We start from the raw sequence: 14,722 nt of genomic DNA, 5'->3' as shown, positions 1-14,722 counted from the left end.
CAACCATGTTGCAGAATAAGAGTAAAGGGATTGAAGGCTGATGAGGGATGTGAAGAGTCTTTACAATTTTCCTGTTTGATGTCTTTTGCCCTTCATCCCTTTATTCATCCCCTTGGAAAGAGCTGGAAAACAGACAAGCCTGCCAAACCAGACAGGGCTGGAAAAACTTTGCTTTTAGACTTCTTATCTCTAGGCTCAGCAAGACAAGTGAAGAAATGGGTGTCCCCGTATCTTACGCTGTGATTTATGCACTGTAAAGCACTGCTTTGAGTTCAAACCAACATTAGCAAAGCCGGCTCAAAGTCTGACCCAGACACGAGGTTAATGCTGTATGTCAGCTCTCTTAACATGGGGTTTAAGGATGAATTAAGGATGGGGTTTAAGCACCATAGGTCGGGGGTGAAGAGCTGCAAGCTTCCAGCCCCACGTTACTCTCCTAGTGCATACAGCCCATCCAAACAGCTGGAGACATTTCAAACAGTCTCCTTCCCTCTCCTTCCTGTCTCCAGTGGGAATTGTTGAGAAGTCTTCGTGGCAGCTTTTTAAAAGTAGAAGAGATCAAGTGTGCATTTAAGAATAAATATATTTAAAACAACAAGCTCTTAAAAATTAAAACCCATCTGTTGCCGCAGAACATAAATTCAAATATTCTTCATACACAATTTAACTCGGTACATGTGAGAAAAAAATATATAAATAAATAAAAAGATGAAGCTATTTGCTGATTTCCTAAAGCCTGGCTATTTTTCATGGCCGTGCAGCCCGATGGGGCTTGTTGTAAGGCAGACTCTCCAAAAGCATCAGGCAAGAAAATGCTAAGGGTTTGAAGGCTGGAGGATGAGGGATGTTGGGGAGAGAGACACAAACACACAGGGAAGATGTGTTGAAAGACAGCAATATATGCATTTGTAAATTCAGCTGCTGCAGCCAGCAGCATTTGGCCCTTTGACTGGGAAGCTTCCCATAGAGAACCAGCTGTGGTCCTCCTGCTGCTCAAGGACCACCTGATATTAGTTTGGTACAATGCCAAGGCTTTCCAGAAGAGCACCAGTGAAAGAAAGGAGCCGCAGTTTAACAGCCTTTACCTCAGCTAAATGTAAATGAATTTTCATGGGCAGAAGTGGAGAGGAAAAAGCGTATCTACCCCAAGCACTTTTCTTCAGCAGAAAGTCTCAAAAAACCTGACACAAACATTGGGGGGTTTTAGGCTTTCTTATATAAAGGTTCCAAGAATTTTTACAATAGCACATAATACTCAACCTAAATATAAGGTTGGCACTGGCTTTCCTATAAAAAGACTAGTATAACACAAGTGCTACTTGATTTGGAAAAAAAAAAAAAAAAAAAAAAAAAAAAAAAAAAAAAAAAGGAATATTTAAACTGCTTGCTCTAAAGAAGTTTCCTCCCCCATGATTTTTCTATCTAGTTAATAGAAAGCAAAATATAAATGGTTTTGTCTTTGCTGCTGGTCAAACCACTTCCTGTGATTTCCTTTTTTTTACTTGCAAGAACTTTTATGGGAAAAAAAATGAATTAGAAACTTCCCACAAGAAACCACTGCTGTGCAGCTCTTGGAAACAAGTCAGGAGGGACCAAGAAGGGCAGCACTAATCCTAAGATTAAAAGAAATGAGTTATGAGAACAAGTTAGAAAACTATGTTCGTAAGTAGGGATTTAATAGAAGTGACCAAAATCATAAATAACTGAGATAACAGCAGCTTCTTTTTTAGCTTCAGTGCAGAAGATTGGATAAGGAGCACACAAATGGAAGTTAAAGAAAAATAAATTTAAAGTAAGCATTAAAAAATCACTTTTCATCTCTGATAGCAGTAAGCAGGTTAAGTGACCTGCTGCTCAAATTTGTGAGGTGCTGACCTTGGGATTACATGGGAAGGAGACTGGACTAGGAAGTGTTGTAAAAATAAGCAAACTGCACTGAGTGCAAAAGCTGTTTCCTGTGGGTTCCCATGTTTTCTGCTTTTATAAATGTTTCTACTTCAAATGCCATCTACCCACACTTATATTCTGCACTGAGCTTTGTCAAACTTGTAAAAATATAAAGTACTTATTAGATCAAGAAAGTGACAAGTTTCTGTAAAAAACTGAAGATGTAAGTAACCTGGTAAGTAGAACTAGGATGCAGCATCCAAGCATCATTCTGATGCTTTAGGTGAATGAGAAAACAGCTGCTGCTGGTGTCTGAACTCACAGTTCGTGTATTCATGCAAACCCATCCTTTATCTCCCATTATGTTTGTGCTAAAAAGGAAGATTTCGTCAAGCTGAAAGCACTGAATGATGAGCTCTTCTATGCTGTCAGCACTGCCGAGGAAAGCTCACCATGCATTAGCTAGGAATTAGGATGTGCTAGGAAGGTCCCATGCCCTGCATGAAGGCTGGGTGGTTCTCCTTCAGCCCTTCTTCACATCGGCTTCCTGGAGAGGGGTTCTGTGTGGCAGCCATGAAGGACCAGATGCAAGGCTGGTTTTATTAAGCTCCTTCCACTTTCTTGGCTGCCATAGTAATTTGTACATGGATTCAGAAAGCTGCTCTGAATTGTGACTTCAAGAAGACATGCGGGAAGATGTGTCTGCAGTCCTGCTGAAACAAGGACTGAGCCACGGGTGAAATATGCCACTGCAAGGAAATAGTTTCCATAGCACCAGAAGGCCAGTAAACACAACTTTAATAATTTTGCTTTTTAGAACAGTTTTTTTTACTCTCAAAGCTTAAGTATTAGCACTTAAAAATGAAATGTGTGCTGAGACTCATCTTGTAAATCCCAAATCCCAAGCAATACTAGCTTTATTTTAAGCTTCCTTTTTTTTAAAAAAAAAAAAAAAAAAAATATTTTAAAGATGTTCTTTTAGTAAAACTGCAAAGATCGCTTGCCTAATCTGCTCTGAATTGTCTGCATCTTCCTTAGGCAGAGAATGAGAATTTTGCCACTAGCAGAAACATTTATAGGAGCTGCTCCACCAGCAGTGGCTCCCTTGTCCTTCTCTCATGTTCCATCCCACCAGCTCCATCCAGGCATCTTGATGCTCTTCACAAAGATTAGGCAAGTCACTCTCCCTTACCACACATGGCTAGATGGTGCAGCATCCAAAGTAAGTGTCTGTTAGCCAGGAGAGCTCAGGTACACTAATAGGATTAAAGCAGGGCAATTATTTGCTAGCATGCATCAACTTGAACCACTCCTCAAAACACAAAGTGAATAAATACTGCTTGATAAGGGAAGTTTGCCTGTTATAATGCAAATCTCCAAGCACAATATTTTTAAATGTAGAAAATTGTTAAGATTTTCTGATTGCTAGAGGGGGGGGGTTATGTTTTCTTTTGTTTGGGGGGGCTATGGGGAGGCCTATACGTCCTATTATAGAGTTGGATTTCTTAAAACTGCTTTCTTGTCTCTGGCATCATTGCAATAGTAAGTATATACAGGTAGGAGTATAGAGGGGATGGTGGCAAGAAGAGCAGCTCATGATGTAGATGTTGGCAGCCACAGATGAAGTTATAATTTTCCGTTCATTTCTTTCACAATGACCTTACAAAGTTTGAAATATATTTAGCCAAAGTCATCAGACTGACCTAGGAGTGAGCAAGAGTTTTAGAGCGAGATTTAATCAGCCATCTCCCAAACAAGAGACATGCCTTTACTTAGGTTTTGGGTTACTTTACATTCCTTTCTAATTACACATCCCAAAATGATACCTTTTTCAACAAATGTATATCCATGGTTTTGATTTAATTATGCAGATAAAGAATGGTTGTGAAGCGGAGTTACTCTGTTTATCCTTTGATCCACTATTAGAAGTATCTTTATTTACCGTGCTTTGATCATATATGTGAAATTAAATTCAGGACACACAGCATTTTAAAAAAGATAGGTCCATTGTATTCTCTTGAATCAGTCAAGATATCATCTATTAAATTTTTTCTCCTGTATAAAAAGTTTTAAGACCCATTTATTAGAGGTAACTCAGACAGCTTCTTTCTGCAGTTAGCATCAAGGAAAGAGTAAGGTATCAGGACCAAGGTGCTGGCTCAGCACTTGTTTGAACTCTTTGAATGACTCCTCAGAGATGCCTTCATCTTCCCGCACACAGAAACGCTGATGAATTTGCACTGCCAGTGTCTGTCCTTACCACTCTCTGGGAGCAATGTATAAAGCATGAAAAGTGCTGATCCTAGGGCATGGCCTTGTGCAAAAAGGAAGGATGGTGGGGCAGCGTCATCCTCCTTATCCTGAGCTCCCCACCAACTCATTCTGCTGACTTTGTGTTTAACGGGTAAATTGGCCAGCATTCTCCTATTTTATGTAGGGAGACTTTAGTTTAAAGAGTGACATGTGAACAGTCCATGAAGTAGGACAGTGCTTCAAAGCAATAGTCCACTGCTTTATAATTTCCAAAAGGAAGAATTATTGGCCCATTATTGCCAAAGTTACTGCTATGTTTTTGTTTGTTTGTTTTGGCTTTCTTCATAAATTAATGAGCATGTGGCATTTGCCAGTCCCCTGGGGTGTAATATTTAAGATTATCAATTCACAGGGAAAACTCTTAAAGCTTAGATTAGCACAGCCCTGAAAATTGGTGGCTTTTCTATATGTCAAATTAAACAGTTCGACAAACATATCTTCAGCTTCTGATGGTGAGCCAGTTCTTCCTTCCATAAGCAAAAAGGCTGGGGAAGCCTCTTTCCAGCATCCTCTGGTGAAAATGGAGGTAAAAAAAAAAAAAATATTGCCTGGCTCCTGCATTGTGTTCACATCCCCTCTGTCATCAGGTCACTCTCAGACTCTCCAGCTCACATAATCTTTCTTTGATTTCTGTTTCTGATTTTCAGAAAGAATAAAATAAAATAAAAAACAAACCAAAACAACAACAAAAATGTCCACTGAAGTAAGCAGAACAGACTATAGCAAAATGTTGGTGCAGCTCTTAAAAGTTTCAGGTTTTGCTACCACACCAGGATGTTTAAAAAAATAAATAAATCACCCTCCACACAGAGAATATAGTTAGGATATGCTGCTGCATGCAAACTATTTCAGATGAAATTGAAGACACTTTAATTTATGCTATGGCTGCTAAAACTTCAAAAAATATTCATGTCCACATTAATAATTTCCTGGATCACCCTCAGTGAAGTGATATCTAAATTGATTACGGATTGACTTTTGCAGACAAGGAGATGTATATTTTTAGCAGCTCAGTCTTTAAGCAACCACGGGGGTAAAAGGTACGTCTTGTTAGCTACAAGCCTGTGTTACCAGTGGTCCCTGCTCTTTAATGCTGATGTCCGTGGGGAACTCTTGCTGCTCTCTGCTTCATCCTCCTCAGTGACCGCTCACGGCAGCTCACAGCTGCATCTGTTTCTGATCAAACCCCATAAGGGCAGGGGGCACAATCCTTATTCTCCTGTTTCACATTTTCTGAGCTTGTTTTCAGTGCCCTTTGGAGAGATTCCAGTGAAGGCTGTTCAAATGTTTCATGGGCTGGCTTGGTTTCAGGCTCATCTACTGAGGTCAAACCCCAAACTCCTCACGCAGGCAGGACAACTGTGGCCTCATGGTACAGAGCTGTCACCTGCCTGGGATTGCCATGACCTTACGAGCTTTCCTGGTGCTTGCACATAGTATTTCCAATTGCACTGGGTGCCTGCTTGGGAGCCGCCCCTTCAGGCTCCCTGGCAGGAGCAGAGCAGCATCCTGCTTCCCACCTGACTGCAGGAGCCCCATGCAGGTAAGATTCCCTCAGCCCAACAGGAACCAGCCCTGTCTGCCTTGCTCCTACACCCAAGGAGCTAGAGCACAGGTTTATTTCCTAAAGAAGTCATATGAAAGGGCAGGAGAGAAGTTCTACCCCCACGCCCATTCATCCATCCCCAGACTTACCCAGATTTTACTAACACCTCTCCCCAAAGAGAGAGGAAGGAGGACTGTATGCTGTAAGAGTTATCATTGCCCATAGTACCTTCATTATTTACACTGGAATGGTGGCAGAAGTAAAAAGATCATTAGGTAATACTTGTACAGTTGCACCTGCAGCAACCTTCATAGTTTAAATTTGCAAGTTTAATTGAGAATATATCAAATACAAATCTTGATAGATACTTACTAATGTTTTCTTTATTTTCTGCATGGAACTACTTACAAGGACTTGATTTTTCTTTCTTTTTTTTTTTTTTTTTCTCCTGAAAAATGAACAGGAGTCTTCCTGTTTATTCACAGCAATAAAGAAATTACACATGTATATATATAATTAGCAGTGATTTAAATATAGAAGCATATGGACACACGGAGGAAAGTATTCCCATACGTGCCTATTTCTATACCTCAGTGGGTGTGTAGTATACTCTGATAGCACTACTTTAGAAAGAGATCGCACATATATAGAATTTGACAATTCTAATGCAGTTATCTAACTTGTATAATTGTATGTAATTATGTAATCGGGGTACATATACTTAGTACTTGCAACATGTAACTATCTGGCAGCACGCTATTCAGCAATGTCAGCATATGGTAGCATATAGAGGCCACCTGAAATAAGACAATCACCAAAGATCTTCTTTGTCCCATTTAACTTATGAAATTCCCACTTGCTAACTGCACTGCAGCTTCACCATCACCCTCATACCTTTTTTTTACTCATGTTTGCATTTCTTTTGTATTTACTGGCATCTTTGTTTGTGTTTCAATGCTAATTTTTCCTCTGTCAGGAGACAAGGCATCAGAAATTTGCCATTCTTTCTGGTTAGAGCTAACCATGCACTCCTTCACAGTGAGTCTTTCATTTTGCAAGCATTTCCATTCCCTTTCAGGGTGACCAGCAGCACATGGTGAGAGACTAAAACCAGGGCTGACTTCTGGTCTTTGTCTTGGTCCAATAAAGCACAAAAATGTTTATCTGGTGTAGGTGGCAAGGTGTCTGCAGCGATGGTCCCTGTGAGGAGAGCCCAGGGGCCAAGTCTGTTTTGCCCATAGCAGTCATTGGAGAGCAATCTTTATCTCAAGTTCATGGATTTTTTCTGTTTCCCCCACATCCCACTGGGGAGTGGGGAGGTGAGTGAGAAGCTGAAAAAAGACTGTACTTGCGTAATTGTATTTTATACCTCCCAGACCTAAGAGATTTTCCATCAAGCCCAACATTTCAGAAAGGAGCCTCGAGCCCTGCCTGACCTCCCCTCTCCTTTTATTCCAGGTCAGTCAAGCATTGCAACCAACCATCTAGGTGTGGTTTAAGTTCTAACACAGTTGTTATTAAGAAAAGCACTTGAGCAGGACTTGAGCATTAATATTTAGACACCTTCCTCATTTTCCCAGGTGACGTACTGATTCAGTTTTCTTCCTGCCAATTGCTGGAAGGCCTCCAGAAGCGTGCCACGTTACTCTTACTTAATTTTTTTCCTCAGAGCCCTAAACCCATATGTATTTTCATCTAGCACATAGCTCACCCTATCTCATCCAAGCATTGCAAAAAATTCAGACTTACATAAGGTAGAGCCTGTTTTTTTCCCCATCATAACACATAGTACCATGTCTTGATCAATTATAAGTTGCAAGCCCAAAATATACCCAAAAATATGTCCAAATCAACATTTGAAATATGTCTTCTATTTTCAGGCAAAAGAAAATAATTCATCATGAAAGAAACAGTAAGGGATGGGGTCCTCAGCAGCTGCAATCAGCTATTATGGCAGAAATGAATCTGGCTTTGCATTTTGAGATACCTGAGGCACCATGTCTAATTTGGCTCTTGGGGTGTTTCAAGGATAAGGGGAGGACAGAACTCTCTACCTTACTGTCCTCCCAGATCTTCTCCATATACCTCTGAAGTGAGGTGGAAAGCAGGCACACACACACACACACCAAGAAACAGCAGAAGCCCACAGTGAGATGTAATTAACCATTGAACAGCTGCTAATGGGAACCATTAATTGGAAGATTTAAGGCTTGTTTTCACAAGCAACAATTTTACTCCTGAGTTTTCAGTGACTGCTGATGCTCTTGAGGATCTGGACTCCCAGATTTCTAGTTTGGGGGTCTTTAGTTCTAAAATGTTGTTGGCTTTAATTCAATACAGTACTCTGCAGTTAATTAGGAATCTCATTATGGCAAACAAGGCTTTGCTATGCAATAACATTTTACAGGGAGCAAACCAAGTGACAGGCAGGGACTTCTTAATGGGAACATGATCACATTTGCTCTGAAACTCAGAAAGTTGCTCTTCAACCTTGCAGACACACAGGGATGGATAAAACTTGTACTTCCTCATCTATTTCTCCTGTGGACAATCCTGCACCTGCAGATTTTTACAATATAAGATAGGAATTTGCTCAGTCTTTTCCTAATTCCCAAAGCCCCGGGGTCTTCTTAAGGTTCGGAGATGCTCTTGAAAAGACCAACATTACCAAATCTGACTGGTTAGTGCAGCAAGCATGCACTAAGAACATTTTAATTCAGACATTGTCAAATACAAGTCATCACTAGGAAGAGGTGTATGATGCAGGAGAGTAACTGTCATTTTAAATCATCTTCATATTACAGTTATAGATTTCTAATATACATTTAATTACAGAGATTACAAGCCCTTATAAATTATCAGCAGGTCTTTGGGAATATCACTCCCTTTGTTTCACTCTGCTTTAATTTATTGTTCTGAAATAGAGGACAATTATCATTCACAGCCAGCTGCTCCTGAAACACACTAGAAAAAGGGGATTTGTTTCTGAAGCTCATTCTCAGTTGTTTCTCCTTTTATTTTTATTTTTTACATAAACAAGATCCATGTGCTTTCCATTTTAGGCCAACAGACAGACCAGTCTTACAGACTCTGTTGGTCCCAAGACTGGCCTTCACAGGTTTGGAAGGACATTCATTCAGTGGATGCCAGGGACATTTTTTCCCACCTTTCTTTCTCCAGAGAAGGTACATGGACACTGCAAGATGCCATCCACCAGGACTGGCAGCAGGCTGTTCTCACACAGCTCACTTCAGAGCATTTCACAAGAATGAGTAGGAGAAATAAAATGATTCAAGTCTATCTTGGCAGCTCCAGAAGGATTATTGGAAAAGGTTTAGCAGACTTTTATCACTGCTTGTTGCTTGAGAAGAGCAAATAAAGCCAGTGTAGCGTTGCTTCCCCAGTTTGGGGTTCCAAAAAGAAGGGACTGGCAGTGTTATTATTCTTGCCCCGAACACCTGATGCCACCATGGGAGAGGGGACAGACAGGGACACAGAACAGAGCCTGGGGGTCATCTCTCACTGCCAGAGGTGCAGGTATACCTCACATACCCTGCACACTCAAGAAGGCTGAGGGAAGCAGCACCTGTGAGGACCCAACCCATGCCTTGGCCTACACCCAGACCGCTGAGCCAAGGCCTGTCCAAGATGGCGGGTATACCAGGGGTCCCTGCTCCAGGGGTCCCTTGTGCTCATTCAGTCGAGCAGAAGGAGGACCTGCAGCTAAGACAAGGGAAATGTTAACAGAAGTTAAATGAAATGGCAGTTTCAGAGAGAACAAAAAAGGAGTTACTTATTTGTCTTTTTTATCTGTGAGTCTTCTGGTCTGCTCTTTCGTGACAAAACAGACAGTACTAACATTTTTTTCGTAAGTTTTTTATTTAATCGAAATGGAGTGATTTAGGACCAGATCCCCAAATGATGCTAAGCTTAACCTCAGGAATTTCCTTTCCACAATTTAAGGTGACACAAGAGCACTGCAGCTTCACCCGGGCCAAGAGCTGGGCATGGCACAAGGGGGCTGGGCATGGTGAGACACAGCCAACAGGGCATTGCCAGGAGTGATGCGAGCCTCATGTGGGCAGTGGGCCAGTGACTGAAGGGAGAGCACACCTGAAAGATTGGAGAGGTGAAGAAAGGACTGATAGAAGAATACGCCTGATGCCACTGGAGAAGTGTAGAGGGATGCCACTGTGGCTGGAGGGGCTGGTGGTCACTGCCAACGCATGGCTATGATGACCATGCTGGTGACAGCGCTATCACATAGACATCCAAAGCTGTGTGGCATCCAAAGTAGCACCACTGCACATTAGAGCCAAGCCACTTCCAAGAGCCCAGCTCTGGGACCAGCTGGAGCAAGCATCACTAACTTAACAGGTCTCAGCTGACAAGGGCATGCAAGTGTGTGAAAGCTTTTTCTGGCAGAGACAGTCCTTTCCTTGGCCCACTAAATTAACCTGAGCTTTGCAGCATCACTTTGCCTGGTCTTCCTTTTCCTCCCTTTGCCATTAGGTAAAGCACATCATAAAGCTCTGCAAACTCCAAATATTCATTAGGAAAAAAAACATGAATATTTTATTTTTAGCCTAATAAGAATCCTAACAGAAAAAAGCTAGCAAAAAGTTCTTATTGCAAATTTAAACTTAAGTCAGCATAAAGGAGCAGAAAGCTGAAATAACTATAGATAAACTCTTACTTAGAAAAACAGGGCTATAGTACAAGGAACACAGCTATCAGTTCCCTTGGGCTAAAAGGCAATGTTTTTTGTGAAGTTTTGTTGACATAAACAGGAACATTGTGAGCAAAATAAGGACAGTGGTAATGAATCAAGCTTAATGTAGTGTTATAAATTTCAGTGCTTTGTAAGGATTAGAAATAGGTAATAGGTATCAGGACTGTGACAAGGGTCTGTACTGTTCTTGTTAAAGACACGTTTGGTAGAGGACAGATAAAAGCACTGTGGAATACTGTACTTTAAACAATGGATCAAAATCCATCATTGCTTTTGGGCAGAATACTGTTGCTTCCTTTTGCTTCCAGTTGAAACTGGTCAGCTAATCGCTGGACACTTGATTGAATTTATTCCTTTGTTAAATGCATAGGAAATTGCCCAGACAACCCAAATGGACTTCATTAGCAGAGTCTCAGTGATCCAGCTCTGTATTAGAGAAGAGAAGAAAGTACAAGGCATCATTTTCTCACAAATCCTGCTGTTGTCACAAAAGATAATCATGCAGCAAAAAGCTCGCTTGACTCCTTCTCCTTTAATTTTTAATGTTCCCCCCAACCTGTGCACTTTTGCAAGTATAGCTATGGGTATCTCTGCACTTTTGCAAGATATATAAAAGATTAGTTAGCAAAGCTACCACTAAGCAAAAAAAAATAACAATTTTGAGTCTGTTTTCAACCTCAGGCTCACACCTCTGAGACTATGTCCCTACAGTCCCTAGTGCCTATCGAAGTGCTACTAGTTTAGTCCTAGGCACAGGCACCACACAGAGCAGGTAGGGGCAGATGGTTGTACTTCTGTTGAATAACCTCCATGGCCAGCGTGGCATTTCATCTAGCTTTTTGCAATCAAGAGTCCTTTAGACCAACTGCAGAGGACAGCTGAAATCTGGTCTTGTGTAAAGCTTCTCAGCACAATCTTATCCCAGACAAGTTTTCTGGAACAGATCTGACACCTGAGGGAGTGTTCATACCATTTCAGCTCACTGCGTCATTTTGGGTCCAGCATCAGGAGCCCTGCAGCCACACTTACTGTGCCATGTAACCACAGCATTGGGCCCAAGGTCCAAGCAAGTCCCTTCACAGTCCCAGGAAGGTTATTTCCCTGCCTGAAACTTTTTAGAGAGGGTGTTGTCCATCGACTCCAGCCTGTTCATATCAACACCAGCTAAGGCTTAACCAAAGGTTAAAGAGGTTTCTGATATATTGTCACTGAAACTCAGCCTGGAGAAGGGGAGGCTCAGCAGGGAATCTCATCAATGTCTGTAAATATCAGAAGGGAGGGTGCAAAGAGGACAGAGCCAGGCTCTTTTCAGTGGTGGTCGGTGCCAGGACAAGAGGCAATGGGCACAAACTGGAGCACAGGAGGTTCTCTCTGAACACCAGGAAGCAATTCTGTGATGTACAGGTGATGGAGCACTGGAACAGGTTGCCCAGAGAGGTGCTGGAGTCTCCCTCCTTGGAGATCTTTAAAAGCCACCTTGACGTGGTCCTAGGCAGCCTGCTCTGGGTGGCCCTGCTTGGGCAGGGGTTGGAGCAGATGAACTCCAGAGGGCCCTGCCAACCATTCTGTGATAAAAAAACTAAGACTTACATTGCACATTATGTACTATCAGCATTGCATGCAGCTTGTCTGTGTGTAACCACCAACAAAACAGCAGGGACTTAATGGCTAGGACAGAAACATGAGCCATGATGTTCTCTGCATCCTCACCATGGCCCCAAGGCTGGAAGCACTGAGCTACCCTCTCAGGTTGCAGTTTGCAAGTTTTCATCATGGTCTCATTGCCCACTTGCTTGAGCACACTGTTCTGGGTAGCAGCATGTTGCTGCAGGGCCAGAGGCAACAAGTGCAGTTACCTAAGCCTAAACTGTAACAGCATTTAATTACAAGGTTTTCAGTAAAAGGCATTCCTGCTTTTGGTGGCCTTTCATGGATTTCTGCTTTCGGATTGGTACCATGTATTTGAACTTTCCTTGGCCTTTTCATCACTGCATGATGCAAGTTTGCCTGAGGGAAATATCCCATTATACTTGTGTGCCTTTGGGGAGAGATTCAGTTAGCAAGATACCTCAGAATCACATGCTTTTATCTATAACCCCATTTTTATTTTTTTTCATTTTAAGAGCAAAACAGAGACATAAACGATGCAGAAAGCCCATGCCCGTGCAATTTTCATCACTCTCCATGGATGATCTAAGCTTCACAGCATGTACTTCACAACACTTTAACAGCGAACACATCAGTCCTTTACATTTCACCTTACTTCCCATATTGCCCTTTTTTTCAGTAGGCTTTCTCCCTGGCTCTGCAGGGATCAATAACACAATCCTAATATCAAAAACGTCTCCAGCAGTGCCGTGGGCATGTTCCTTGCATGCCATGTACCTTGGCAGCAGGCAGCAGCACCCAGGGCTCAGTGCTGGTGCACCCCAAGTTGTGCACGGGGTGATGCAAGTGCTTTGCGAGCAGTTTGGAAGAGGGAACAGTGTGTATTAGCATTCACGTGATTACTATCAGTCATCAGTATCTTACGGGTAGATTAAAATTATTCTCAGGGTCAAGAGATATATTTCTTTTATTGTTGCAAGGCTTAAGGAGCTACATTGGAACTTAGAAAAAAAAAAAAAAAGGCAAAAAAAAAAGGCCAAAAAAAAAAAAAAAAAAAAGCTAGATATTACTTTTCCTTGAGCATCAGCTCATTTGGAAGACAGTAAATAAGTCTGAAGATAGGAGGCTGCAGTCTGCTACACGACCGTGGAATTGCATGGGTCTCACTGAGGGTATTTGGACCAGTAGCATTACCAGCACGCTTCTTATGATACATAGCCAGGTACACTTAGCAATTTACAGGTTTATTATCCAACCCTACGAATCACTGAGCAGGAGACTTACACTCCTGCCTACAGGCATCCCACTACTGCCAAGATCTTGAGAACTGCATTTTCAGACAAGGCCATTTGTTAATAAAAAATAAAAATGGCTAAAAAACTGTTTCTCTCACCTCTTGTTTCACAGCAGGAAATATAGCATACAGTTCTATAATAGCTATGTAATGCCATGACAAAACCAGTATCCAGATGTAGCAAGGTTATTTTTTTGTCTCTCCAGCTTTCTTTGAGATGTTATCTTCCGTCAACACCCTTCTTAACTTCTTAGCAACGTAAAATTCTGCTTGCAGCTTATTCAGCTCTATTTCCAGTGCTTAAATACAATTTGATTTACAATTTGATTAAAAAAAAAAAAAAAAAAAAAAGATTCAGAAACCACACAATAACATTTCAAATCAGGCAATCAGAGGTTTGACTTAGGGCAAAATGGATAATAAATTTATATAAAGTGCAGTTTGATAACCAAATATGTGTTGAGAAGAGAGTCATCTGTTAGGGTCCTGGTCAACACCAAGCATTGCTACTTCCAGATGAGACTGGCACCGATGGAGAACAGGCACCTTCCCTCCTCACACAACATGTTTAATCCACAATGCCACGGATTTTCCATTGAGACTGTCTCAGGACCTCCAATATAGACACGGGAGCTTTGGGAGGGGAATGCACTCTGACCTCAAATACCACTTTCAAATTAAAAGTGTTTGATCACTTACAAAAATAATTGGATTTGAGTTGTTCCTAAGAGTAACACCTCCATTTAGTGAAAGAATACTGCCTGAGAAGCAGTTTTCTACAAAATAGATGCAAGGATTGCTGGGGAGTCTTAGAAAGCAATGTAATGGCAGTAGTCAATTCAGTGGAGAAGGACAGCTGAAATCCCCCCTTCCTGCCCCTTGTTTAATTGGAAGAAGGCAGTAAGGATAGGCAAGTTCAGAGGACTAAGACTGGAGCAATCTCAAAGAAAAACCAATGGCCAATAAACCTACTGTCCTGCTAGCAACATTCGGCTTGAGACTGGTGGAGTAAAGATTCAAAAATACCAGTGTGCTTCAAGCTGACATCAGGTGAGTGGAGAAACCTTTGTACAACTGAAAACTGCATCTCCCTTATAACCACCCACATCCACGCATAATGGATATATTCATCTCAATTTATTGGGCTTTTCTGTCAGACACACGTTGGGTGGAGCAAATAGCTCCTTCTCATAAATCAGATACCACCCACTAGCATAGGCAGAGCCTTGAAATATAGTGGAATGCATTTTATTTCCAAAATCTCTGTTCTATCTGCAGTAAAATTACAGGGGGGAGAGGCAGAGCTGTGTGTATGCAAATAAATGCCTAGCAAAATCAGAAT

At 41.6% G+C, this 14,722-nt stretch overlaps 1 long non-coding RNA gene across 1 annotated transcript; it reads right to left on the bottom strand.

Moving 5' to 3' along the window:
• Nucleotides 1–9,617: 9,617 nt before the first annotated feature.
• LOC118164614 lies at nt 9,618–13,684 on the bottom strand. The gene is made up of 2 exons (XR_004749568.1): nt 13,480–13,684; nt 9,618–10,904 (listed from the first exon to the last, which is right to left on the bottom strand). It is a non-coding gene; the product is annotated as an uncharacterized LOC118164614 (long non-coding RNA).
• Nucleotides 13,685–14,722: the final 1,038 nt, after the last annotated feature.

Source organism: Oxyura jamaicensis, chromosome 3, assembly GCF_011077185.1.
Source record: "Oxyura jamaicensis isolate SHBP4307 breed ruddy duck chromosome 3, BPBGC_Ojam_1.0, whole genome shotgun sequence".
NCBI classification, from domain to species: domain Eukaryota; kingdom Metazoa; phylum Chordata; class Aves; order Anseriformes; family Anatidae; genus Oxyura; species Oxyura jamaicensis.
This window is presented reverse-complemented; position numbering and strand designations above follow the sequence as displayed.